The sequence below is a fragment of the Podarcis muralis genome, chromosome 10, assembly GCF_964188315.1.
Source record: "Podarcis muralis chromosome 10, rPodMur119.hap1.1, whole genome shotgun sequence".
NCBI lineage: Eukaryota > Metazoa > Chordata > Lepidosauria > Squamata > Lacertidae > Podarcis > Podarcis muralis.
Window position 1 is genome coordinate 42,080,318 of NC_135664.1, and position 27,232 is coordinate 42,107,549.

General features: G+C 39.2%; 1 protein-coding gene across 6 annotated transcripts in view; it reads left to right on the forward strand.

Moving 5' to 3' along the window:
• The window catches only part of LOC144328977 (uncharacterized), a 106,689-nt gene that overhangs the window by 3,280 nt on the left and 76,177 nt on the right, over positions 1-27,232 (forward strand). For 3 of the 6 annotated variants that reach the window (XM_077934830.1, XM_077934832.1, XM_077934833.1), the window contains exon 1: positions 5,894-6,088. The exons of 2 other annotated variants lie outside the window; for them this stretch is intronic. The gene's annotated coding sequence lies outside the window, so the exon portion shown is untranslated. Of the gene's footprint in view, positions 1-5,893; positions 6,089-27,232 lie in introns of those variants that run through there. One more of the 6 variants, XM_077934835.1, reaches the window with a different exon arrangement.

The following is a 27,232-nucleotide window of genomic DNA, read 5'->3' on the forward strand; positions in this document are numbered from 1 at the left end:
GGTCATGACTAATTAAAGTACATTGATTTTAATGGGTCTACAATCCAATGGGATTAAAGTTGCATTAAATGTTTTCAGGATTGCAATCAAAGACTAAAATATTTATTTTAGCCTTTAAAAGTTTTAATCTTTAAGAGTTTATGCCTATCCAAACACCATACACTTGTTCTCTCCTTGCACTTTTAATTTTGTTATTAATCTTATTATTTTGTTAATACATACCATTCATTCTATAAGTTATATGCACTAGGAGATGCCACATTAGTGATCTTAAACCTATAGAGGGGAGTTCACCATTTTAAATAATACAGATTTACACAGTTAAATAAAAGGTTAATTAAGGTTAATATTGGAAAACATGTTCTGAGACTTCCTTTAGCAAAAACTTGAATGAATCTGATGTAATTCTATGCATTTTCTCTCTGTGTTTGATATGTAATATTTTTCTAGATCTAGGCTGCTGCTAATTCATTAAAACTTTCCTTGAGGGCAAATGGACCCTAGATATAAGTAAGCGCCTTTGTAGGAAAGCACATAGCATTATGAGTTAGCTAAGGGAATACTGTAACTGTATCCTCAGGTAAAGATTTTTGTGTACGAGTATATTATGCAATAAAAGTAGGTATTTTCCTCCTGTTTTTATATTTCTTCTGGGAAATATCCAAACCTTTTCAAGCAGGTTATGCTCCTGGCTGAAATTTGCAGAGAACAATCAAAATAAACCCTGAAGAATATCTAAGAGAAATACTACTTGTGCTTGTTCCTTGGTTCATGAGAAGCATTGGACCTCTATTTTGGTTGAGTTGTCATCACATCATGTGAACTTCCTTGTTAATTATGATAAGTATTTGTTGGAATGAAGATCCATGCAGCTGGTCGTATGCATGTTTGTTGAATTTAATAGGGCAAACTCTTTGATAACTTTTATAAGACTGCAGCCTTACTCTGCAACATATCATTCCAAATTCACAATGAAAGTCCAGCAATTCAGTAGGTTGGATCCAGAATTCACTCTCATCTGCGGCAGCATCCCCTAAGCAGAGTTCTACTCGGGGGATTTACTTGCTGGTGTAGGGAGGGTGACGTCTGCTCATTCCCTCTTTAGTTCCCAGTACTACCTCCCGCTGGATTTTGGGGGGACACTTTGGAATAGTGTGGGAGATGTCACTGCAGTGTGCAGGTGAAAGGAGAATGCCAAAAGGCACCTCTCCTCCTACCAATGGGATCTGCCTTCTGGATCAAAAGTCTTCCTTTGGCAGAAGAGGTCGTTCTGTCTGTGGAAAGTGAAGTCTGGATCAGACTCAATTTCTCTTCCCTGGCCCGCACCACCACTTTAAAAATGTGTAACTTTAAATAATGGCTTTCCCCCCCAGCAACAACTCATGAGAACTCAGTTCTGGCACCTCCCATTGCCATTATGTACCAGTTCTTCACATTTTTGTCACTGTACCTCTTCACCGCACTGGACAAATGTCCCTGCTGTTCCTGAGTAATGTTGTGTGATGTGGTAATGGTGCAGTGGTGCGCATTGATCAGCATACACACATATTTGTCTAGTGTACCATCTCTTAAGACTGGGCTGCCACCAGGTGCCAGAAGGAGCAGTTGATTCATTTTTATTGAAAGATAAGAAAACCTGGACCATCTTTGCAACGGGGTATTCTGACTTGCACATGGAGTTGTACTAAATTTCCTATTGACCCTTTTTAAGCTTTTGATTTTGTTATTCTGTTTTTATTTGATTATTTTAAAGATTTCTAGGCTACCTTTTAGTGTTGTTTTCCTACAAGGTGGTCTTTAATAAATAAAACACGACATGCCATAAATATCACAAAAGACCATAAAACGGTGAAATTATCAATAACAATCAACATAGCAACCTCAAAAATAGTTAAAACTATTTCTTGCCAAACTTTTATGCAAAATTGTATTTTGTGTTTTTCTTTTGTAAACCATCCTGTGGCCTTTGGATGAGGGCTGATATATAAAGTTAATATATAATAATAGTAATATTTCCTGAATATACTAATAATACACTAAGCACTGTTGTCAACTTTCCTACTCTACTTTTCCTGGGGAAAGGATATTGGTTATAAGTGTTCATTGGGGACTTGCATTGTGGGAAAGTGACTAGATTGTTTGGAAAGCAAATCCAGTTTGTTTGCATGCCTTGTTAGGGCCACCACAATGCATTTTGCTGCCTGAGGCAGACAAGATACCCTGCTCTAGAAGTTGACTGGAGTGGCATCTGAATCAGACTTCAAGACTGGTGATGGGATAATACCTTACTGAGGCAGTAGGACAGCTCAGGTCTGTTCTCCAACACAAGGGAATAGCCAGGCAGCTTAAGAAGGGCACTCAGGGTGCTGTTGCCTATGCATCTACGTAACTGCCATCTAAGGCAGCTGCCTTCTTTTGCCAAATGGTAGGGGTAGCCCTGTGCTACACTTTACACCCTGTCACCTGCAAAGACCTCAAAGTACAGTGGTACCTCGGATTACACATGCTTCAAGTTACATACACTTCAGGTTACAGACTCCGCTAACCCAGAAATAGTGCTTCAGGTTAGGAACTTTGCTTCAGGATGAGAACCGAAATCGTGCTCCGGCGGTGCAGCGGCAGCAGGAGGCCTCATTAGCTAAAGTGGTGCTTCAGGTTAAGAACAGTTTCAGGTTAAGTACGGACCTCCAGAACGAATTAAGTACTTAACCCGAAGTACCACTGTAGTACACTTCCTAGGTAGTCTTCAACAGTATCATGGTATTATGTGCCTTCAGGCCATTCTCTTTGCAGATCTGTTAAAAACGAAGGTAATCTTCACATACACACTTCCCCGGGGTCTTTTTCTGTTTTGTTCAGAACAAGCATGCTGATTAGTCGAGGAAGACCCACACAATTAGCCCTGTCCATGTATTTCTAAGAGAACATACTCTAGAATAGCTTGGGAACGAAAATTCCTCTGTTTGTGTGCATGCACAAATAATGTTAGGATATACATAGTCTGATCTATTCATAGGAAATCTAAATCATTCTGGTAGAATATCTGCAGAAATCTCATGTTAAGGGGATATTTGGGGCATGATGGTTTCATAGCATAAATATTAGTAGATAGGTACAGGATGATTGATAACAGGGTTAGCAGACTTGTCTGATGTTAGCATTTGCTTTTCTTGTGAATCTCCTGTTCTTTTGATAGAATATATATAGAATATATATGGTTACATAGATATAGCACAGAATGTGTTTTGAATGTGCTCCTTAGGGGTTTACTTTTAGATGTAAAGAACTACTGGACATTAAACAGTAGAAGATTAATGGGTTCTAGCTGTGGAACAAGAAGTGTCTGGATAGCAAGTAAAAGTCAAAGCCCATCTAGCCAAGAAAGCTGAGAATTATCATTCTCTGCATATTATAATAGTAGCTGGGATGGGCAACTCTCAGGGCATCCTAAGAAATTTTGTCATTGCATAGTGGTTGGACTAGATAAAACTTGAGCCATCAGGCAGCTCTAAAGTTGTGTTTCCATTTGAGATTCTATCTCAGTCCTTGATAATTGTTTAATTGAGCAGTGCCACCTCTACATAAGGAGATAGTCTGAAGCTCCTAGAAATTATTTTCAAAGCAGACATCACTACTGAAATCCAGTGATGTTAGAGCTCGGCTTGGATCTGAGAAATCATTGTCTCAGCCCCACAAGCTTGTTGAGATGCCAAACCTTGCTGCTCACATCTCCTTGGAGGAAGAGCAGGACACAAATGTAATTAACATTTGCCATGATATATGGTTTTGAATGTTTACAGCAGATCAATCATTCCACCATAAATGGTTTAGCCTTTACTACATTGAAAAGTGAGACGGCAGAATTGCATCATGTTTATGAGAAAGTTATAATCTGGGGTGGTATTCAACTGCTTTTTACTCAGAGTCGACCTACTGAAATTAAATAGCATGACAAAGTTTGGCTCTGTAATTTCAATGGGTCTACTCTGAGTAAAATTTAGTAGTATTTCCCTTACAAATTTAATTTGGCTCATTTTCTTTATTAGGTCTCTGTAATAAAGGTAGTTATTTAAAATGCCATACTTCTTAAGAGGACAAATCTTTTTTCAAAAGTATTCTTGTTTCATCATATTATATTACAAAATAAAATCACACTTTTGCTGAAACATTTCGTCTGAAATTTTAACCGTGAAGACATTTCACAGCATATCTCAATGGATAAGGTCGCTGACCCAGGAAACAATTATATTTACTCACCACTCTCTTTTGTATAATGAAAAATATTTCCACAGCGATACATTTCATTTAATAATAAAACTATTTTCTTCTTACCATTGTTTCAGTGAAAAAAATAAATAATCGGAACTCTGGTTTCTCCTGTCAAGCACAGAGAATGTAGATTTCAGTATGTTCACATGTATGTATGGGTGTTCACATTTACACACACACACACACACACAGAGAGAGAGAGAGAGAGAGAGAGAGAGAGAGAGAGAGAGAGGTGTCAAGAATTCACATAGTATCCAATGTTGCTTTTTTGGTATACTTCTGAAAATCAATTCATGATCCAAAGGAAAGTAATCCTCCAGGAAAAAGAAGAACCCTTGCATCATTCTGGGTTAGGCCAAGATAAATACAAAATCTGAAGATGGCCTCATTCATTAGAATCCATTTTCAAATAGCATTCTAACTTGCTTTAAAAGGAAACTCAGTGTAAACACTAAAAAGCTGATCAGATCTGACCTGAAATTATCTCTGTAGAATAAAAATGTGCAATGTTGTCTCTTTGGGTGGTTTTAAATCCAATGCTTAATTTTGAGCTTTTCTTATTTTGTCCATGTAAATGAATTCTTAAAATTTATTTGGAGGGAGGCTTATTTTGGAAGGGAACTTGCAAGAGCACATATCTGCCTTTGGAATCAAGTACAGAAAAAAAACTCCACTGTCCAGATCTCACAAAATATAAATATTTTCTAGACAAAGATGTAAATTTATTGTGCAGACAGATACAGCTCACTTCAAGTGGAAATCTAGGTATTTGTTACTGAATCACGTATCCCATTCAATGATAATATCAGTTGGGGTAGAACCAGGTAGTAAATTGGAATTAGAAAACATTTTGTATGCTAAGCTATATATCAGGCCATATATAGAACAAATAATTTAATTTTTTTTCTAAACGAACAGTATATGTGTTAAACTCTTGTAACAACAAAAAGATTATTCATGGAAGAGTAAAGCAGATCTAGTTCATGTTGAATTCTAAATATGCCCAAAGAGTAATATCAGTTATTCATATTGCCTACATTTAATCTCTCTCTCCCTCCCTCCCCTATTTTATTGAATGTGTGTGTTTTATAAATCAAGTAGATGTGTTTTTCATTCTCTGGTTTTGTCATGGAAGCCTAGCAATTGACCATTGATTTTATTCCCCCTACTCTTCTGTGGGTTATAAAGAGATCTGTGGGTGGTTAATTTATGAAAGGGATGCGTGAGTAAATAAAGAGTTAAAATAAAGGCAGGCTCACTGGTTTGTTGAGATCTGTCAGAGTCTGAGTGGCTGGCTGCATATCTGTCTCAGGAACAATAGGTACCTGTATTCTGCTGGGCAGTCAGCAGCAATATGGAAAAGGTCTGCTTTGGTTAAGAGGTTTCTTCATGAGAAGCCCTAAAGACAGTCCCACTTTTTTATGGCAGGGAAGCAGAGGGATGCAATCTCAACTGCCTTGAGATGAGGGGCAGAGCTTTGATCATTTCTATTCAGCACTGACTTGGCCTGAGATTGAGGTTCCCAGTCTAGAAGTCAGCAGGCTGTCTTTTCACTTTCTTCACAGAGGCACACACACGCGCACGCAAACATATGCGCTCTCTCTCTCTCTCTCTCTCTCTCTCTCTCTCTCTCTCCCTTACGCACATATACACACACACACACACACACCCTCCTTTGCTGGTCTAAGCAGGCAGCTTAGTGTCACAGCTATAACCAAGGCACAGTGCACTGAACACAGCAGCACCAGTCTCCGTGGTGGGAAGAGGGGGCACGGAAGGTGACAACAATGGAGAAGCCTCAGTCCACTTGCAAGTTTAGGTAAGAAAGAATGATTTGTTTTCTCAAGGTTTCAGACACATTAGAATCCGTTAGCTTGAAATGAAACTGCTTAAATGAAACTGTTTAAGGATGAAGATGCCAGACTATAGGTTTTCCCCCATTCAGTTTCTGCATTGCTAGAATAAAAACACAACTCCATCCCACCCCCACTCTCGAGATGGTGACTAATCTAATTAGAAATGTTTCTAGCACTCACTTTTTAAAAATGCATTGTGATGCTTTCTTTTACAGGGGGATTCTGTCACGTAGAGCAGTATTTATTCATTACGGTTCAATGGGGTAAAATGCCACTTTGCACCTGCCATACATATACAATATTAAAACTGTGCTCCATCAAACCCAATTTTTAATTATTTTCACACTCTTAACTGTACCGAGTTCAGAGAGTTTTAAAAATTAACGAGCTTCCCTGCGGAGTTCAAATAGTATAATCTACATGAACCACTGCAGCAGGAAGAAGACATTATTCTGGGAATATATTTTTAATGCAGGTGTAACCTTTAAACTTTAATGCATTGCTTTCTCAACAATTTCAAGGAAAACAGAGGCATGCGCAGTCTGTACTTTAAAAGAGCCAGTGGCTTAAAGAAAATAATAATCAAGTTGAGCATTAACAAAATGAAGCAAAGCTTATGTATATATATATATCTGTGTAAATAAATGCATTTATGGTATTTTCTCTTGATGCGCTGTGGGAATGCTACAAACAACTTACTGAATGTGTATTCCCGGATAACCCATAATTGTTAAAGGGAAAGTATAGTAAACAGAGTTTCTGTTTGGAACACAAAATTGGAAATCTAGAGTGAAAATGCTGGAGAAACAATTTGAGGCATAAAGTTAGACAGCTAAAAGAACATGAGGGGAGGTGAATCTGCATTGGTGCTTTTTTTTTTTAAATTGACTGTAAACCAGATGCCATCATTTCCTTATCTCAAAAGCCTAGGATTTGCTACAGCATGCCATCCCTTTACAAATATAAATTTACCGTGTGACTCCCATACAGGAACAAAGACTAACTTTGACGCTGTGAGCTTTATAGTACTTTCTATTTATTGTAAACTACTGGAGATTTTTAATGAAAGAAAAAGGAAGGCAATTTGAAGCTTGAGTGTACAGTAATCAATGTGAGGGATGCATTTTATTCAGTTGCCCATTTGCAAGATTCATTCTGAGCTTCCTGTGATATATTGTTATGTAAATATGGTTCAGCAGGGGAAAGCGGTGCTAAGGAGATTCAATTTACTTTGAAAGTTGTTCATTTTAGCTTGGGATGAATGTTATTTGTTTGATGTGACTCAAAGGGAAGAAGTGACTTTTTCATTGTGAAACCTATTGTGATGCGAACAGGGTGATATAATCTTTTTAATTTTGGCTTTCACACCACAGAAGATAAAGAGAGATCTCAGCTCATTTAGTGATTGCTAAGTCTTCATGGGTGCCCAAGGACTGATCTTGGTTGCTATGGCTAATCTGACCTCAATCTATGCCGCTTTAAGAACCAAGGCACTTTCTCTCTTTTTTACATTTAAGAGCATGTACCTTGATTTATGTCCAAAATTGTGACTAAATGTCTTTGTATCCATATGATAAATGGTGGCATGCAATTAATCATTTTGTAGAAGTAAACACTGCTGTCCCACTCGAAATATGTTTTGTTCTGAGTTAATGGTATGGAACAAGCCAGTCTCGGCAAACAGCTATCTATTATTTTAGAGAACCATTGAAACTTGGATCAAAAAGAAGGAAATTGGCATTCACTTTGCCTTGCATTAGTATTTCATTTCTGCTATCTGGTGATGAGACGGCATGTAGATTGACAATGAATGACTACCATTCCATCTCTCTACCTGAATATATAATAGATTAGTTCTGAGTGTATTTGTTCCACGAGGCCAAAAATAGGGTCCCTGCTGCTTTATCTGATACTGTTTGTGTGCTACTCCATTATCAGTGGCTGTACAAAGATTTGCAGTTAGAAGTACTCTTCTGAAAGAAGCTCACTGTTTTAGTCTTATGCAAGTTCCCTGAACTCAAATACTATCAGATTTTGTTACTATTAGAAATGGTCTGCCTGTATGATACTTAATGGCCCTTGCATTTTCATGTATTAGAGAATCTCTTTCACAAGGAACTACTGTGATTAAAAGGATTTTTTTTGTAACAAAGTGTTGGTTTTTTTAGGGAAAGGAACAGTAATATTTCTTTTCTGCTGGAATGGAAATTACTGGTTTGACTTCTTGTTTGGGTTCTGTATGCCAGGATAATGTAACAGTGATCTCAAGCTAACAGAGAAAATGATCTGGTGTTTTTAGCATAGCTAAAAAGCACAGCAATACTTCAGAGTCTTTTGCTTAATAATGAGTTGGCTAGGTAAGATTGCCACTACTGTAAGGACAGCCAGTTGCTGTGTTGTGCCTGATGGGATGGTTGGCATTATAAACAAAGAAAAGCTTGAATTTGTTGGTAATTGTACAAAAGCAGCCCTTTAGAGGAAATCTTTTATTCTCTTTAAAAGAACCCATAACACATAAAGGCGGCAGAAGTGAAAGTTAACAGCTACCGGTAATTGGCTGCTGTTAGAATTGATCACTGGTTCATACCTAGGCACCACTTTGGAGACCAAAATAAGTTCAGCTATGAATGTCATAATTACCGGTATAGTAGGTCTAATGTTATATAAGGATTTATTTAAAACACTTGCTAACCTTGATATGCCACTTAAATCTGTTCCACATTTTTATCGTTTAAGAAGGTTAGTGGTTCGAGCCCACCCAGGGATGGCTGTGGGACGGATCCCTGCATTGCAGAGGGTTGGACTAGATTACTTGGGGTACCTTCCAACTGTACACTTCTACGATTCTATAAATTTGAAGTATTTTCATGTAGACATATTGAGATACTGTTTAATTTTCAAGAAGTTCAGTGAAAGTTGCTGGTGTAGAGAAGGTGGGAAACTTAATTAGCTGGTTTGTTAAATGGACTGTAGAAGGTGGCTCTTTTGAAAACTTTTTTTTTGGGGGGGTGCTGGATCGATAGCAGTATTTGACAGGATAGTACCAATGGCTTCTCTATTGGATTTTAATAATGGTCAAAATGATAATAAGTACAGCATAACTTCTTGAAAATCAGGAAAAGTTTTGCTACTGACTTTAATGGGATCTGAATTACAATACCTTTCAATATTTAATATGTACACATATTTACCTTAAAATAATGACAGCTTGGGAATGTACAGTGGTACGGAAGGGTCCTTCAGTATCTCGGGTTACAAACACTTTGGGTTACAGTCCGCTAACCCAGAAGTAGTACCTCGGGTTAAGAACATTACCTCAGGATGAGAACAGAAATCGTGCAGCTGTGGCAGCGGGAGGCCCCATTAGCTAAAGTGGTACCTCAGGTTAAGAACGGTTTCAGGCTAAGAATGGACCTCCGGAACGAATTAAGTTCGCAACCAGAGGTACCACTGTATTGGCACTTTGATCACATACAGTGTAATTCTATACATGTTTACTCTGAAGTGAGTCCCATTGAGTTCAGTGGGGATTACACCTATAAATGAATAATAGGATTGCACCCTTAGTTTCTGGTTTAATAACAGTCAACATGTGGAGATCCAGAGATCCAGAGATCCAGATTACTGGAGTGCGCTCTTTCTCTCTCTCTCTCTCTCTCACTCTCCCACACACACACTTGTGTCTCTGTGTGTAACAGCAACCCACTAAAAATTACTTATCACAAATGTACAATGTACCAGTTAATGTCTAGAAGTGAGAGTACCCAAATGGGAATCCTCCATAATTATATGGGATGAGCGATGGCAAAATTCAAACCAACAGTGGCTTCATGTTTTCATTGTCACTTCTCTTTATGGTGTATGCAAATTTCAGTGACTTGAGCATAATGGCCAATGTTCCATGTGTCTACTTAAAAAGATAAAGTGATAGAATTACATTGTCTTAGTTAACTGCTGCCAAATACAGAGGTATTGATTAACCAGCAGGAGATGCTGTTTAAGTGTTTCAGCTGTCACCCTTCTATTGGAGACTGAGTGCATCATTTTCACCACTCACTCATTCTCCACTAATCTATGAAAAAAGGGAAATACTTTATTCCTACACTTTGGCTTCCTTATGTTCCCTTATGCTTATGAACCAAGTCTTATTTGCTTGTTGTTTGCTTTTAAAATCTGTGGTGCCATACTATTTTCTGCTTCTGAGATATAATCTTGTTGTGGCATGTGTTTATAAAATATACAGAGAGCCAAAGGGACAGAAATGTGTTGTTCACATAAAAGTAATGCTATGTTAATCATTGTTTCTTATTTTTCTTAGCTTGCTTAATGCAACATTGCTTGAACCTACATTTTTTAGAAATGTTTTTTTTAAAAAATGCATACATCTAATACCGCCATTCAGATTTATATGAAAACATTTTTGTGGCTGAATGATGTTCAAAATTATACATGCACACAAATATTCACATGTGAGATACCATAGAATCAAGAACTGTAGAGTTGGAAGGGACCCTGAGGGTCATCAAGTCCAACCCCCTGCCGCCACACAGGAATCTCAAGTAAGGCACTCAACCTCTGCTTAAAAATCTCCAATGAAGGAGAGTCCATAACTTCCCAAGGGAGTCCATTCCACTGTCAAACGGCTTTTACCACCCAAAAGTTCTTCCTGATGTTTAGTCATAATCTCATTTCTTGTAACTTGAATCCATTGGTTTGGATCCTACCCTCTGGAGCAGGAGAAAACAAGCTTGTTCCATCTTCCATGTGGCAGCCCTTTAGATATTTGAAGATGGCTATCATTTCTCCTCTCAGTCTCCTCTTTTCCAGGCTAAACGTAGTTCCTCATAAGGCTTGGTTTCCACACCCTTGATCATCTTGGCCACCCTTCTCTGTACACGTTCTAGCTTGTCAATATCCTTCTTACATTGTGGTTCCCAGAACTGAATACAGTATTCCTGGTGTGGTCTGATCAAGGCAGAAGAAAGCGATACTTGAAACCTACAGAAGAGATGCAATAATATGTTTCATTGTAATCTCCACCCTTATAAGAGTGTTTCTGTTCAGAATTCCAGCCATTCGTTTCAAATAAGGCATTCGAGTCCCCCCAACCCGCCCCCTCACCACACTTATTGTACGCCTCTGAATACCGATTGTTAAGGATCACAAGCAGGAGAGCGTTATTGCACTCATGTGCTTTTGGACTTCCCATGGGCATGTGGTTGACCCCTGTGAGAATGGAATGCTGAACTGATTCAAGCAGCCTTCTTGTGATCTGCTTTTCTGTTCCAAGTGCCACGGCATTCTGGAGCCACTGAGCATGCTCACTGGTCTTTTTGAGGGGAAGGTAGTGATTGCCCCCATTAGATTTGCTTTCATTTCCTATATCTCCATTTGCCATGCTAAGAAAAGAGATACTCTCTATGAGAGATACCCAACATGTTTCATCAAGAGAGGATCTGGAAGGGATAGCCTTGGGAAAATCGCCACCAAACTACTAGAAGCTACTAGAAGGATGAAAGTGCTAAAGATTTGCACAAAGCCTTTGAAACACATTAGGCTGGAACACAGAATATTCTTGTAGGGCTTTAGATGGTGCTTCCTGCCTTATAAGAGTGAATTGAACCTAAGTTTGTAGATAGCTTTAGTCCCTGTGAATTTGTATTTTCCTTGCATTCTAGGTAGATAAGCATTTATCTTCCAGTATCATAACTTACAGGGGTAGTGGAAACTTTTGGTTCAGTTAACATTTAAAGGTGACCTACTCAATTTATAGTTTTCCAAACAATATGTTAACTAAAAAAGAGCCATCCTTTGAAATATACATTTCTCCGAATTTTGCAATGCAGTTCTCCCGGCAAGGAAAGTGTACAAAAATACATATATTTGGGTAAGGTGTGCACAGAAATGCATATATTAGTGAAAATACAACTACAGATGCATTATAGTAGTGGCAATTGCTTTGCAAAAATGTGTTATATTTGGGGAAATTGTATACAAACATGTATATTCTGAATTTAGTCTGTAGTCCTGTGTACCCACTTCCCTGGGAATAAGCCCCATTGAACTTAGTGGGGTTTTTCCTTTTGAGTAGACACTTATAAGCTTGTGCTGTTACACAGCCAGTTTAAGAGTAATTTGTGATTATTAAATTATGTAAATTTTTTTCTGGACATGGGGAGGCACCAATTCACCTCCTTGCCAAGGGCGCAAGGCATGGGAGGGAGAGCCAGATACAGGATGCGAGGGAGCCTAGGTACACCTCTGCCCCTCTTTGAAACCACTGGCAAGCCATGTTGACAACGCTAAATGAGATAGTCTGACACAGCATACGGCAGCTTCCTATGATTTTTTAAAATATGAGGTGTGAATGTCACAGACAGGTATTTCAAAACACCTAAATGACACAGAAGAGAGCCACAGCTGGGAGCAGCACTATTGTAGCTGTGTGATGTGTGAATCAGCCCTGCACTTTGAAAATCTCTCCTCATTTTAATGTATGGCTAGTTCAGTCTTGTTCACTTTCCTTTCACCATCTGTGGGCTCTGTTGTAGTGGGAGAAGCCTAGCAGCACAAGTTCCAATACAGTGCAAAATAAAATAAAAATGTTAAGTTAACAAGAGGCCTTGGCAGAGAGACTAAAGTACGGGAAGGAATATTTGCTGCAATTATTTCTTGCCTCTCATCTTAGTCAGAAACATGAAGGGCTGTTACATCTACACAGCTTGGCAAGAGCATCATTTTGTTGTGACTGGGCTTCTGTTGAGCTTTGCCAATGTTCATTTATTTTAGAACATAAAGAATGCTACCCTATCTCCAGTCACCTGGGAGGAAGCCCAGAATTGTGCTGAAAATGGATCAAATTCCAGTCCGTTTCTGATTTCTGTAGGGTAGGTCCATTTAACTCCACTTCTTACTGGGATACTCCCCCCTTCCCTCCCCCCACCAATGGGATTCCCATATATTGGCACCTTGAATATGTGTGTTATGTGTCACTCTGTTCCTGTCTTGCTCATGTCTAGGGCATAAGTGTATAGAGTATGGGGTAAAGCTGCAATCCAACATCACGTTCCCTCCCTTTAGTGACCATATATTGTATACAGCTGTGCAAGCAAAAAGCCCAACAACCAAACTCCTGTGCAGTTAATACATCTGATTATTTGGGAACCTTAATAATTACATGATTTGGGAACCTTAATCATGTAGAGCTCCTCCTCAGGCGTTCCTCCTTAATCTATACACATATGCCATACAGGTGAGTAATGTGTGATAGGGCTGAAGTGAACTGCTATTGAGCTATAAAAATGTCCATTATTTGGGGCTATGGATGTTACAATCTACTCAATAATATCGCCATGGCAGTTGTTTATTTCCTTGACATCTGACAGGAGGGCATTCCACAGGGCGGGCGTGACTTCTGAGGGCCTTCTTGGTAGTTGTGGCTGCCCTGTGGAATGTGCTCCTGTCAGATGTCAAGGAAATAAACAACGATCTGACTTTCAGAAGACATCTGAAGGGATGTATAGAGAAGTTTTTAATGTTTTATTGTTGTTTTATAATCTGTTGGAAGTTGGGCAACCCAGTCCAATGGGTGGAATATACACAAATTAATATTACTACTACTACCACTGCTGGGAGTAAGTGATAGCATATGGTAAATTCCGCTGCCTTTTCTATTTTCCCAGTCCCATTCAGTACATGTCTGTAGAAAAACTACCTGGTGATTGGAAACTACTCTATATTATTCATCCACTGCCTTCTCAATTATTCAGTTCAATATGTCTATGCAGTTTCACTTGTGGTTACTCTGGGCCATATATTTTCTAGTTTTAAAGTTGATCATGTGTTTATTAATCCTTGAGGTTATTTTTTACAGTAGATTACTCTTGGTTATGGAGAGACCCTGTGTCTGTTCCTTTGGTAAATTATTCTTGACAAGATGGCCACAGGAAGGGCTGAGATACTTCTGCGAAACTGGCCCAGGACTCCCCTCCCCCTTAGTCACTTCTCTTCATGGATCAAATTTGGGGGTAGAGAGAGTGAGCGCTCACCACCCTGCTTGCTAGCCCTGCCACTGTTGTATCCCCTTCCTGCTACCCACACTTTGGGGGTTAAGATCTAAAGCAGGAAGTCTTCACACATGTAGGCTCTTCTTGCGATTTAGAACAATTATAACCATGGGCTGGGGAAGAAACACTGAAGAAGGCTTAGAGCTTACTCCTCCTTCAGAGCATATGGTCATACACATAATTTCTTAGACAGCTATGCCATCATCTGTTCCAGCAACATTTCTTAAGTTATACCCCTCTCAGTCATCTCCTTATTCAAAAATCTTATGGGCAAGAGACAGCTAATTATTTCTAGTTTACTTTTGCTTACTAATGAGATATTGCCAGTACTACAAAATGTATCACCAAATGGCATGGAGAAGGGAAACATTTGCCTCAGTTCATATAGATCTTACTCTTCTGCCATAGCCACCAGCTTCTGCCATTATAGATACCTTTCCTAGCTGGCTGCATCTGCAATTACGAGGAGGCCACACAGGAGGGCTTTCTGTGAACCCTCCATTACTTCTTGACACATGGACTGCTGGAATGATAGTGTCTGAGGCAGAAGGAGCCTCAGGGTATAATTTTTGGGGGTATCTGAATTCCATACTAAGTACTTTGATGGCCCATGTGGAAAAAACCATGAATCCCCAGGGCCCGGTTCTCATTTGGGAAGTAGTCCTGAGTTTGGGCTGTACCTTCAGGTTCTGTGTGTCGGCTCTCGTAAGGCAAGAAATCTAGTAACCTGGAGCCCTTCTCCCCCAATGTGCTAGCTTTCTATGATCAGTTCAGTGATCTAGATGGCAGGATGTAATTGACACTGGTCACTGACATCAAGAGGTGAGTGTTAGAGGAAAAGAGAAGGGCAGTGGGGCAAGGTTAGAAAGTACAGGGGAGTTAGGGTGGTGGTTGAGTCCTGCTACATTCCCAATGATGTCATTTGGACATGGGAGCTGAACATTGGAATGGGCTCAGAAACAGCAGCAGCCTTCTATTTCACCCCCCCCCCAAAATAACTCCTTACAAATCAAGATGGTGGTGGTTCATCCATCACTCAAAATGATACAGATCTGTTTTCATTCTTGTCATCTTATGTGGAAAAAGGAGGTTTAGTACAGAGATTCTGAAACCTCAACTCTCCATCCCCTTCAGACGTCTAAGCTTCCCCATCCAATAGAAATATAGAAACCCAGACTACTGGGGTGAAAAGCATTCTGCTTTGAATTAATCATTGTTTTGCTGTCCAAAGAAAGTGATAATATCTGACATTGCATTCAAGTCACCAGAACAACTTTAGTTGAGAATGGCAGCTGTAAATATCAGTTTTGTATTGCCAAGGCTTGCAGTTTGCTTCAGTGGTTACTATTTAGCTTGTCACTTTGCAGAACAGATCATGACATCATTGACCACAACTGAGCTCCCTTCCTGGTCACATTAGGATAACAGTGGCTAGCCATTTCTATTCTATTTCTGACGGTCATTCTAATCAGTCTGTGTGCGCGAGCTCAATTTGGAGGGCTAACTGAGAGGGGGCAGCTGCTGCACTGAGACTAGAAATAACACCACAATCAAAGGGTAAAAGCTTAATAAAAGAAGTAATAAATTGCTACCTCTCCACAGTTTTACCTTTGGAAAGCCTGCTGTAGAGATCCTGATCATCCTAGCCAGCATAATTTTCCCAGAGTACCTGGTTGGAGCAGACTTGGGAATGGGAATGATACAAGGCTTGAGTACTGTCCTGAATACTAGATGCTGTGGTTTCTATGGCAACAGAAACCAAGGATGACAGTCAGGAGGAGTAGCTAACAAAAGCTCCTACTCAGCTGCTGGATACTAATTTGAAAATATTGCCTTTTTAAAAAACAAAAACAAAACAAAAAAAGTCTTGCTTTATTTATCCCTATTCATTCCCCTTTCCATGGAAAGGAATAATAATAAAAAAGCGTTGGGTTGAGCTTCTCAGCAGCAATATGTGAAAACAATTGCTTGACACTTTGATAATCTAGCTATCAGGCAAAGGCCCATAAGTGTTTCAGTTTTCAAAACTTGGAACAGGCTTATAAGGTGTGTGGTTTTTAAGAGTAAGAGGAACAACGCTAGAGGACCTGTCTCACCTTCAAGTGCACTTAAGCACCTGTAATACAAATTCTACGTGCTAAAGAGGTTTCATGAGATCAGAATCAGGCTGACCAGTTGCTGTCATACGTTGAATTGTGTGTATTTAAGTCCTGGTGCAACTTTGATGTGCAGAACTGAGCTTGGCACTGCCGCTGCCGCATTTTATTTACTTTACTTTATATAATTTAACAACAGTTTGAAACAATTAAACCTGCAAATATGTCAAATCCCCTGAAAACAAAAGCATAATAACTAAGCATTCCACATGAAGTTTTATATGTATCTGTCAAGGATGAGTTCTACTGGTTCTAGAAAATGTTTCTACTTTAGCAAACCCTCATTAGATAAGATTTCCTTGGCTGTAAAGGAGAATTATTTTCTCCATGCCTTTGCTTTAAATGCCTGAATGGGTGGAAACAAAAATAGGTGCTCTGTAAATTTTATGACATATTATAGGAAGTCTCTTGGGTATGCATGGCCTGAGGACATTTGGGATATACAGATCAATACCAACAGACTCTCTAAGTATCCCTATTTTTCCAGGCACCGTCCTAGATTTACAGAAGCCGTTTTGGCTTTGATTTGATCCTAGAATGTCCCACTTTTCCTTAGGACATCCCTGTTTTCATGGGAGAAATTGTGGAGAGTATGGAGTTATGGGATCCCCTCCCCCAAGCCAAGGAGATTAGTAACTATACAACCTTTAGAAGACATCTGAAGGCAGCCCTATATAAGGAAGTTTTTAAATGTTTAATGTTTTATTGTGTTTTTGTACATGCTGGAAGCTGCCCAGGTTGGCTGGGGCAACCCAGTCAGATGGCCAGAGTAGTAGTAGTGATAGTAGTAGTAATAATAATAGCTGCTATTATTGAATAGGACGTCCCAATTTTCATCAGAGAAATGTTGGAGAGTATGTAGTAACATTCTAAATTATGACCATAAGGCTACAGAAAACTGGTGCACACTAACATGAAGCCAGGTCTTGAAGCCTCACAAAGACTATAAATCTGAATAGATGTGAGACGTCATGTACCTTCAGGGCTAAAGTGTCCTCCAGTGACCCGTAAATCAGTCATTGTCATTATACAAGAGTTGTGTTGCCTGTTCCAAGGAACATTCATGATGATCCTATGCTTCCCATGCTTATGAGTCTTGTTTGAAAGGGGACAATGTTTTTTAAGTTAATAAAAAAGTCTGTGGGACAGATTTTCATCCCCTTCTGCCCCTGATAAGATCAGGACTGTGGGAAGAGGAAGTCAAAATGATCCATATTTCCGTTTTACCACTTCCTTGGAATGTCCAAAGTGTCTGCTACTCTTATATGAACGGGTTCAATGGACTGACCCTTACTCTGACTTCATCTATAGGTGGTTTCATGGCATGTGAAGCTGAAACAAATGTACTCCCAAATCCTTGTTACTCTGGAGTAAACTGCATGCGTGAGTGGAAACAGTATCAAAAAGTCCCATGGAACCATAGAATACTAATATACTGCAGTCCTATACTGTATAGGTTTACTCAGAAATAAATCTCACTTTATTCAGTGTGACTTACCACCAAGCAAGTGTGCATATGATTGCATTTATACAGTGTCAATCATTTTTAGGGCATTGGATGCCTGGATTGCAGAAACTGATCCTTCTGGCTTTGTGATTCTAGGGTGAGTGTTACATCTTGAGGTAATGAAGTGGGGACAAGAGGTGAGACATCTGTCACTTTTCTTCTCCGGCTGTCAGCACTTCAAATGCCTATTCCCCCACTCCCATCTTCTTCCTCTCCTCTCCAATCAGATCTATTCCCATGTGGCCAATTGGCACGCTTGAGTCTCCACTATCTTTCAGGATCACCCTCAAACTTCCTTTTTCATCAAGAAATTTACTTTATTTCTCCATCCATCCAATTCATAGCTAAATGAACTAAATTAATAGCTAAATTAACTGTGGATGAAAAATTGTACTGGAGAATTACATTCTCAAAATATTGTTCATTTACTTTCACGTCGTTAAATGCTCTCCATACTGCCCTCTAGCTATCAGTTTAGCGCTTTGGCACTTTAAAGTTTTCTTTTGCAAATGGATCCTTAATTCCACCTTGCATGAGCATTTCTGCTTATTAGGAGGGATAAGCATGTGCTTATTAGAAGATGATAAGGAACATAACCTCAGGACTGAAGTACATGTTCCAAATAAGTGACAACAGAAGATGCACACCTTACTCATGAGCTCTGCCACATTCATGTGCCCCTGATACAGTTCAGAATGAGGAGTTAAACATGCCTGTAAGCAACAGGTAAACCTCATTCCTGAAAATACTATACAATATCCTCTCCTTAAACGTTGTAAGGAGCCCCTCTTATAAAACAAAGAGTTTGGATCTGTATTTAATTTCTCAGTCATAGGTACTGATGCTCAAGGGTGCCTGGAAATATATTTCCTCTAATCCTGAACAGAGTCCAACAATCATGCTTGCCATCTGACTTACCATCTCAGTATGGTGAAAGCTCAGCCAGGCTGTGGTGAGCAGGACTTCTTACCAATGTTGGAGCTGCAGAGTGGGAGATGGTGATCCATGCTCGCTCCTCAAACAGGGGAGGAAACTTGCTATTTGGTTTACTTCTGTGCTTGATGGGTACAAGCAAAGAGGTAAAGCCAACTAACCAGCTTCTGGCTCCCCTCTCTGGCTCCAAGCTGGCGGGGATGGTGGAGGTGTGTTGGATTTTAGAGGCCTGTCAGCCTGGCACTAATGGAGAAGGCCATACAATTTTGGTTCTGAGCTGTGAAGGTTCATGTCTGTGCTTGTCAGGGTGGATGGGTGGAGGTTGGAGCTCCAACAATCCCATACATTTGTAGGCCTAATGTGGACTGTGGCATCTTCATGCCTTCCACACCTCTGATGCAGCAGAGGCCTTTGAACGTATGGGGCTTATAATGGCCTATAGACACCCTTGGTTCTTGAGATATAGTGTAGCCTGCACAAGGCAGACTCGATCTGCCCAAGAAATTCTAACACCTCTTAAAAACTTGCTTTCTTTCCCTCTGCAGCTTACTAGCATTTGTTTTGGATGAACTTCGTCTTGTTTGTGCTTTCACTGGTGACCTCCAGACTGGGTTGCCGTATTGTACTCTTTATGGGGCTGCCTTTGAAGGTGGTTTGGAAACCTTAACTGATACAAAGTGAAGTTGCCCAGATGTTAATTGGGAACAGGAATTCAGTCGCTATGATCTCAAGATTCCACCCGTTGTCACTGGTTTGTTTCCTGGCCCAATGCAAACTGCTATTTGGGACCACCTTGACCCATATGACCCTGCCCAAGATTTAAGGTCATCACCAGAAGTCCTGCTTCTTTGCCTGTCTGGTGGGCCCTTGTTTAGTGGATCTCCTTTGCAACAGATTTGCATTTGGTCCCTACAAAGCTGGCCTGCAAACGAGCCTTACAAATGTGGTTGTTTGTTTTGTTCTTCATAATATTTTTTGGCACTGTTGTTTAGAAAATGATTGCGATGGATTAAGTTGTTCACTGGTCTTATGGAGTGATTGTGGCTTATGTACCTATTTTAAGTACCAATGGTTTTGGAATTGTTTTCAAAACTGTTTTCTCTTCCAATGCATTGTTCTTCGGATGAAGGGCAGTCAATAAAATAAAATAAAAAAATAAAATAAAATAAATAAAATAAGCCTCCTGTGTAATCTACCCTGAAGAGTGGCCTAAGAAAAAGTTTGTGGGTGAGATCCAACATTGTATGAGTGGACTCCATCTTCCTCTCCTCCTCTCCACAGCCCTAGCAACATTGCTCCAATATGCTCTGGACCCCGCCCCTCAACCGTCTTGAGCAGATTTTGGTTATGGTGGGGACTTCTGGTTGGGAGAAGAGGAAGTGAAGTTGTGCAAGCAGAAGTTCATTTTACTGATGGCTTGACACAATTGAATTTCACTCTAAATAACTAACATAACTGCAGAAAACAGTAATTATAATTGTTTGCTTTGAAGCGGTGAGATTGTTGTTATAACCAAATTAACAATAAGCAGTGCTCAGTCAATCATTGTTTAAAAATGTATTTCATTACTATATGAAAATGGGACTTTAATGACAATTTCAAATGATTTAGAATGTGGTATAATTATTTGATTTTAATCTGCAGTACAGGTTTGTTTCTTCATCTAAGAAGAGGCCTCATTCAGTGTTTTCGCAGGTGAACAGCTCTTTCAAAAGTTTTGTCCTTGGAAATTAAGGTGGTACACAAATAGCCAAACATCACAGAAAATTAGGTTGGGTTTTGTGATTTTCAGGTAATGTGCCCACATTTTCATTAACCAGTGGAGTTTAATAGTGGCATATACTTTCTTTAATTTTCTTTATTCTATGAATGCATTTTTATTCAATCAGGATATCAGTACTTTTGAATAAATCCATAAGATTTATAATTTCACTAGAACAATAAACTGAGGCGGTTTCTCAGGAAGTTTTATAGCTAGTCTCCATTATTTTTCAAGCGAAGGAACCAACCGGGCTTTTATATTTCAAAATGTGGGCTGCACCTTCTGACCTCTTAGCTTGTTACCTGGGAGCAAGCCTTATTAACTCAAAGGATTAACTTCAGAGTAGACATAGTTAGGGTCACATTTTTAAAAAGTTTATACTGTATAACGTAAACCCCAACTCTGCACGTTTACTCAAAAGTAAGTCTGACTGTATTCTGTGAGACTTATTCCAAAATAAGAGTTCATATGAGTTTATCTTTTGGTTGTTGTTTTTTTAATTTGGTACATTAGACCAACAAAAATGATTTGCTTGCATTGCTCCGAAAGCAACTGACTTCTCATTTTAAATCGCCATCATGCAATTTCCCTCTGACAGATTAAGTGGAAGGTCCGGGAAAGGGAAGCACCCTGAAAAATATTGTTCACGGGACATGAAAGTTAAATTGATATTAATTACATAACATTTAATTGTGAACAACCAGCTGATGAAGCTATTGATTGCTGAGTTCTCCTTCTTCCCCTCTTTTCTCCTCATTTAACACCTGCCGATTCTCTCCCGCTGGTCTTCATTTGTTGCACACCATAGTTTGCAATTTCATCTAAATGAGCAAACAATGGTGTAATGCAAAAAACAAAACAAAACAAAAAAAAACCCCAAAACACCCACCACAAAGCCTATGTGTGTGCTTCTGTCTTGCAACTTCCTTACCATATAGACCCCTGCCCCGTTAGGTCCAGTCGTGACCGACTCTGGGGTTGCGGCGCTCATCTTGCTTTATTGGCCGAGGGAGCTGGCGTACAGCTTCCGGTTCATGTGGCCAGTATGAGTAAGCTGCTTCTGGTGAACCAGAGCAGTGCACGGAAACGCTGTTTACCTTCCCGCCAGAACGGTACCTATTTATTTACTTGCACTTGACGTGTTTTAGAACTGCTAGGTCGGCAGGAGCAGGGACCGAGCAATGGGATCTCACCCCGTTGTGGGGATTCGAACTGCCGACCTTCTGATTGGCAAGTCCTAGGCTCTGTGGTTTAACCCACAGCGCCACCCATGTCCCTTCTTTACCATATACTGAATCAGTATTTCTTTTCCTATGCGATCTTCACATAAAGCACACATCTAATGTGCTCAAGTGATCGTCAGTTGAGCACTTCCCTTCTCCTATTTTAAATTCATGGGAGGCTCACCTGTCTTTCACCTCTTGTGCCCCTTACCTATATCAATTCATTAATATCCCACCTTTCTCCCAAAGCAAGGAACCAAGGTGGCTCATGAATTAAAAAGATACAATTAAAAAAACACCAGTTATAAATATTTAAACAGTTACCATGTTAAAAGCATCACTGAATCAAAACAACTTAAAACCATTTAAGCAGAGAACAAAATATACAATATCTACTGTTAAAAGTCCCCACCGCTACAGCTAGTTAGTTGCCAAAGGCCTATCTAAACAAAAGAGTCTTTGCCTGCTACTGGAGAGAAAACAGAGAGGGGACCAGTCTAGCCTCCCATGGAAGCATGTTCCACAATCTGGGCACATCTTCCAAGAAGGCCCTCTACTGTGGCCCAATGCACATGGCAGGACCAAGAGAAAAGCCTGCTTGAAATATATAAAAAGGTGGAGTGGCTCATTTCAGAAAGTACAACCCCTCAGATAGCCTGGACCCAAGCTATATATGGCTTTAAAGGTCATAACCATCACTTTGAATTCTGCTCAGAAATGGACCTATAGCCCGTGGAGCTGTTGCAACAAGGAGTTTCCTGAACTTTGCTTCAGGATGAGAACAGAAATCGCACAGCAGTGGCGCGGCGGCGGCAGGAGGCCCCATTAGCTAAAGTGGTGCTTCAGGTTAAGAACAGTTTCAGGTTAAGAACAGACCTCCAGAACGAATTAAGTTCTTAACCCGAGGTACCACTGTATAACCATTGCACTTGTTATTGTAACAGAACTCATTGCCACTGAACCTTATTCATGGAGGATAAGGCTACTAACCATGATGGCTTTTCTCTCATTCTGAGTTGGAGGCAGTAACATTTCTGAGGACCAGTTGCTGGAAACAGCAAGAGGGCAGAGTGGGCATGTGCTCAAGCTTTCTTTATTTTACTTTAAGCTCATTATGTTAGGGACTTAAATTTCAATTTGGTCTGGGACATTTTCAGTTGCTTTGATAAGTTGCATCTACACACATCATATGAGCAGCTCACCGAGTAGAGTTAGATGAGGAATTTGATTCAATCTTCATTTAAAGGCAAACCTACCTAATTTGCTCTTCCTGAAATAATCCGCACATCAAAATGCAACCGTCCTTCAAAAGTCTCCCTTCTCTTAATTTTTCAGTGCATTTCTTCAGCTAAGTAATATGTACAAATTTTTCGCATAGTATTTGTACAATATAATAAAATACAAAGTAGATCTAAAATCTAGTGGATTAAAAGTGTGTGGATCTAAAAAGCTGGGGAAATGAAAAGTTATCTGTCTGGTGGCAAAGAAGGTCCCTCTCCGGGGAGGGTGTTATATAATTGTGATTAATAATTATGATTAACTTAATTTATTACTTGCCTTTCACTCTAAGGTCCCAGAGCAAGGTACAACAATTTAAATTACATTAAAAACAGTTTTAAATAACTTAAAATCAGAAAAATAAGGTGAGTCCTAAAAAATACACAGCTCTCCACAATCCAAAACTTAGACCAAGATTTCTTTTTCTTTTTTTTAATAGAATGCAGTTTTGCCCAGGGTTATCTTTTATTCCCCTCCAAGGCCTACAATTTTGGTGTCCCAGCAGATGCAGGGAAATTCAATGTTTTGAATTTACATGTGGGAATCTCAGAACCTGTATTTTGCATTTTAAAAATGTACAGAGTAATGAATTTATGTGAAATTTTCAGTTAAGTGCTATGCAAGTAATTCTTTTCCCCCAGATAATACCAAGTAGGCATGCAAGTTGGAAACAGCATGCCTTGATTTTTGTATTATTGAGTATTATTGGCTAGTAAAAATGTTTCTGTTGCACAACTAATATTGTGAACAGCTTTACCCAGTTTAAGGTGACTGCTTGGGATCCATGACCTTAAAATGTTTAGCATGGCTGCTGGTAAGCCAAGACTGTATTCTGTCACACTATCTACACTGTGTATATTTGTTTGATATGATTTTAATATATATGAGTCCAGAAGCACATACTATAGGACATAAGCTTGTCAAGATATATTATCTGTCTGTGGAAGAAATGAATGCATGCTCAAAATGGGTAAAATTACTCAAACACAGAAGGACTTTTTATTCTACAGTTTTCCCAGGAGGATTTGAAACCAATTTTGGGTGTCTGTTACAGCTGACCTTTGAAAGAATAAATTAGGTTTTCAAGATTTCTCAGATGTGTAGCCAAAAGGGAGCTGTCTAGTTACATGCATTTTTAAACATCTGCTAGCAGAATCTAAGATCAAAATGCAAAATCTATGGCTCCGTGATAGTCCCTTGAGGACCTGGGGAATCTCTGAACTTATAAACCAGAAGCACTTTTAGACATGCAGTGTTTTCTGCACAGAAAACTGTTCTTTAAAAAAAAAAGTGCGATTGAACAAATAGCATTGTGGTAAAATCAAGAAGCAAATATGTGGAAACTCATCTGTGTGTTTTGTTTTCTCAGAAACACTATTGGAATTTGAACCATGCATGACAAAGTAATTCATTCAGTTTCCATTTCCCACCCTTCCTCCAATAATGAACCAGAGGAGATGAAGGTTTCCTAATTTTATCTTAGCACCAACATCACAAGTAGGTGAGGTTGAAAAATTGAGACTATTACAAAGCAAGCCAATGAACTTAATGGTCAAGCAAGGATTTGAACTTGAGTCACCTTGGTGTAAGTTCATCTCTTATACACTGCATTGCATATGATTAATATATAGTATCACAATTATATTAAAAATGTTGAGGGAATTATGATGTATTTGCCATATACTTTGGGATCCATTCAGTGTCCAACATTTGCTTGTCACAGGACTTAATAGAGGCTTTTCAAATCTATTTGTCACCCAGCCAAACACACCTAGCATACACATTTCCAGTAATTTACAATGTGCCACCAAAAATCATCCAGAAAATTTGGATATGACAGTACACAACTGAAACCACCACAGTAGGAAAATTCTATTCATATGCTTTCTGTTTGGCAAGATAGTACCATGACACATGCTGCCTTTATTCCGTTCAAACAACACAATCACTGTGGCTGGCGCGCGCGCGCGCGCACACACACACACACACACAGAGAGGGGGGGGGGATACAGTCAGCACAACTATTTAATTATTTTAGGGCCAATAAACACAAAACTAACAGCACACAGAATCTCCTTTAAATATCTCTGTGTGGCTGATTCCTCCACTTGGTAGAGTTATTTTGTCCCACACCTAGAACTAAGTGTCAAGATAGAAATATGGTTAAAATAATGATAGATTGCTTTCGTATTTGCACATTGAGGTCCCCAAGCGATCCCAAATAAAAACACAATTCACACTTAATTTTTGTTTAACATGACAAGGAGAGCCCAATCACAGCAGTGGCCAACTCAATTTTACCCGCCCAGCAACAGTGGGGTGTCTCGCGAGCCCCCACCGCAACACGTGCTCTCCATGAAGGAGAACACGTTTTGTCTAAACGCTTCCTTTTCCCCGGATTAAGCCCTTTCTCAAGAGTTGCTTGTTTTGAAAACAACAATAAGGACTAGAGTGATTCCCAAATCACTTTTGCCCTGTCTAGTCAGTCATCTGATTCTTCCCTAGCCAATCCCCCCATCTTATATGACTCCCTAACCTCTTCCTAGTCTTCCCTGCTGTATCTGATAGTCCTCTGAGTAAGTAACAATGCCACTTAGCGTTTGAAACATACTGCTCGTGTGGTAAGAGTAGGAGCCTCCCAGTATAAATCTTGGGGCTTTATGACCTTGAGAAACATGTAAGCTCTTTCTAAAATGCAGTGAATAATATAACATTACCTTATTATAACAACCTTTGGAGGATTAATTATCTGTAAAAATGTAACACTGTATATTGTATATTCATTTTAAGTGAATCTAATATTCTACCCATCTGCTCTGTTTAAAGTATATTGTCTAAGGTATTCTGTGAATTAATTTGTGTTGAAAATGGGGTTTTGAGTTCTACATTATTGTTTACTTTTCAGTAGCTGGTTGAATGAAATAGCTTTGTCATATCAGTTTTATACAGTGGTGCCTCGCAAGACGAAATTAATTCGTTCCACGAGTTTTGTCGTCTTGCGATTATTTTCGTCTTGCGGAGCACGGTGTCGGGAAAGTTTTGGAAAAGCTTCAAGAATCACCAAAGTCTTTAAAAACCTCAAAAAAGGCTACCACACCGTGTTCTATGAGTTGCTCCTCGAAGTCAAGTCGCAACTGTATTAACGGTGTTAAGAAAAAGGAAACAAACTTGCAAGACGTTTCCATCTTGCGAAGCAAGCCCATAGGGAAAATCGTCTTGTGAAGCAGCTAAAAAAACAAAAAACCCTTTCGTCTAGCGAGTTTTTTGTCTTGCGAGGCATTCGTCTTGCGAGGTACCACTGTAGTACAGTGGTACCTCGGGTTACAGACGCTTCAGGTTACAGACTCCGCTAACCCAGAAATAGTACCTCAGGTTAAGAACTTTGCTTCAAGATGAGAACAGAAATTGCACAGCAGTGGCGCGGCGGCAGCAGCTAGCTAAAGTGGTACCTCAGGTTAAGAACAGTTTCAGGTTAAGAATGGACCTCCAGAACGAATTAAGTTCTTAACCCAAGCTACCACTGTATTGCTTATTAATTTACCCAACAATTTATATGCCACTTATATTTAAGATAAAAAATATCTTAAAATGTACACAAAAAGAAAGAGACATTGCACGTTCTTTGGTATTTCATGAAAATCTTTAATAAAAATATTATTCAAATTTACAACTTACCTTAAAACATTACAAATAAAAATGAAATAGAGAAAAACTAGAAAAAAACATCACAACTAACAACTAAACAGTGAATCCAAACAGTAAAACAATTAGAATAGAATGAAAATTCCACGTTTTAGAACATATAGAACTAAATAAAATCTTCCGTAAAAATCAGATTAAGTATTACAAATGAAAATTAACTACAAAATATAAATTCCACATGTTAAAAATAAAATAATTGACAACTAAGCAAAATGAAATAGTAATAGCCGCCCAGAGTGGTTGGGGAAACCCAGCCAGATGGGCAGGGTACAAATAATAATAATAATAATAATAATAATAATAATAATAATAATAATAATCCTTTTGAAAACAGTCCAAAAAGGAACATCCTATCCCTTTCTGCTTCCAAGATTTATAAAATGATCCCCAAATAAATTTCATTGTATGGAAGGTATATAAAATGTTTGGAAGATTTTCATTACCATCACATTTTACTGGCATATTCTTCCCACAACTTCC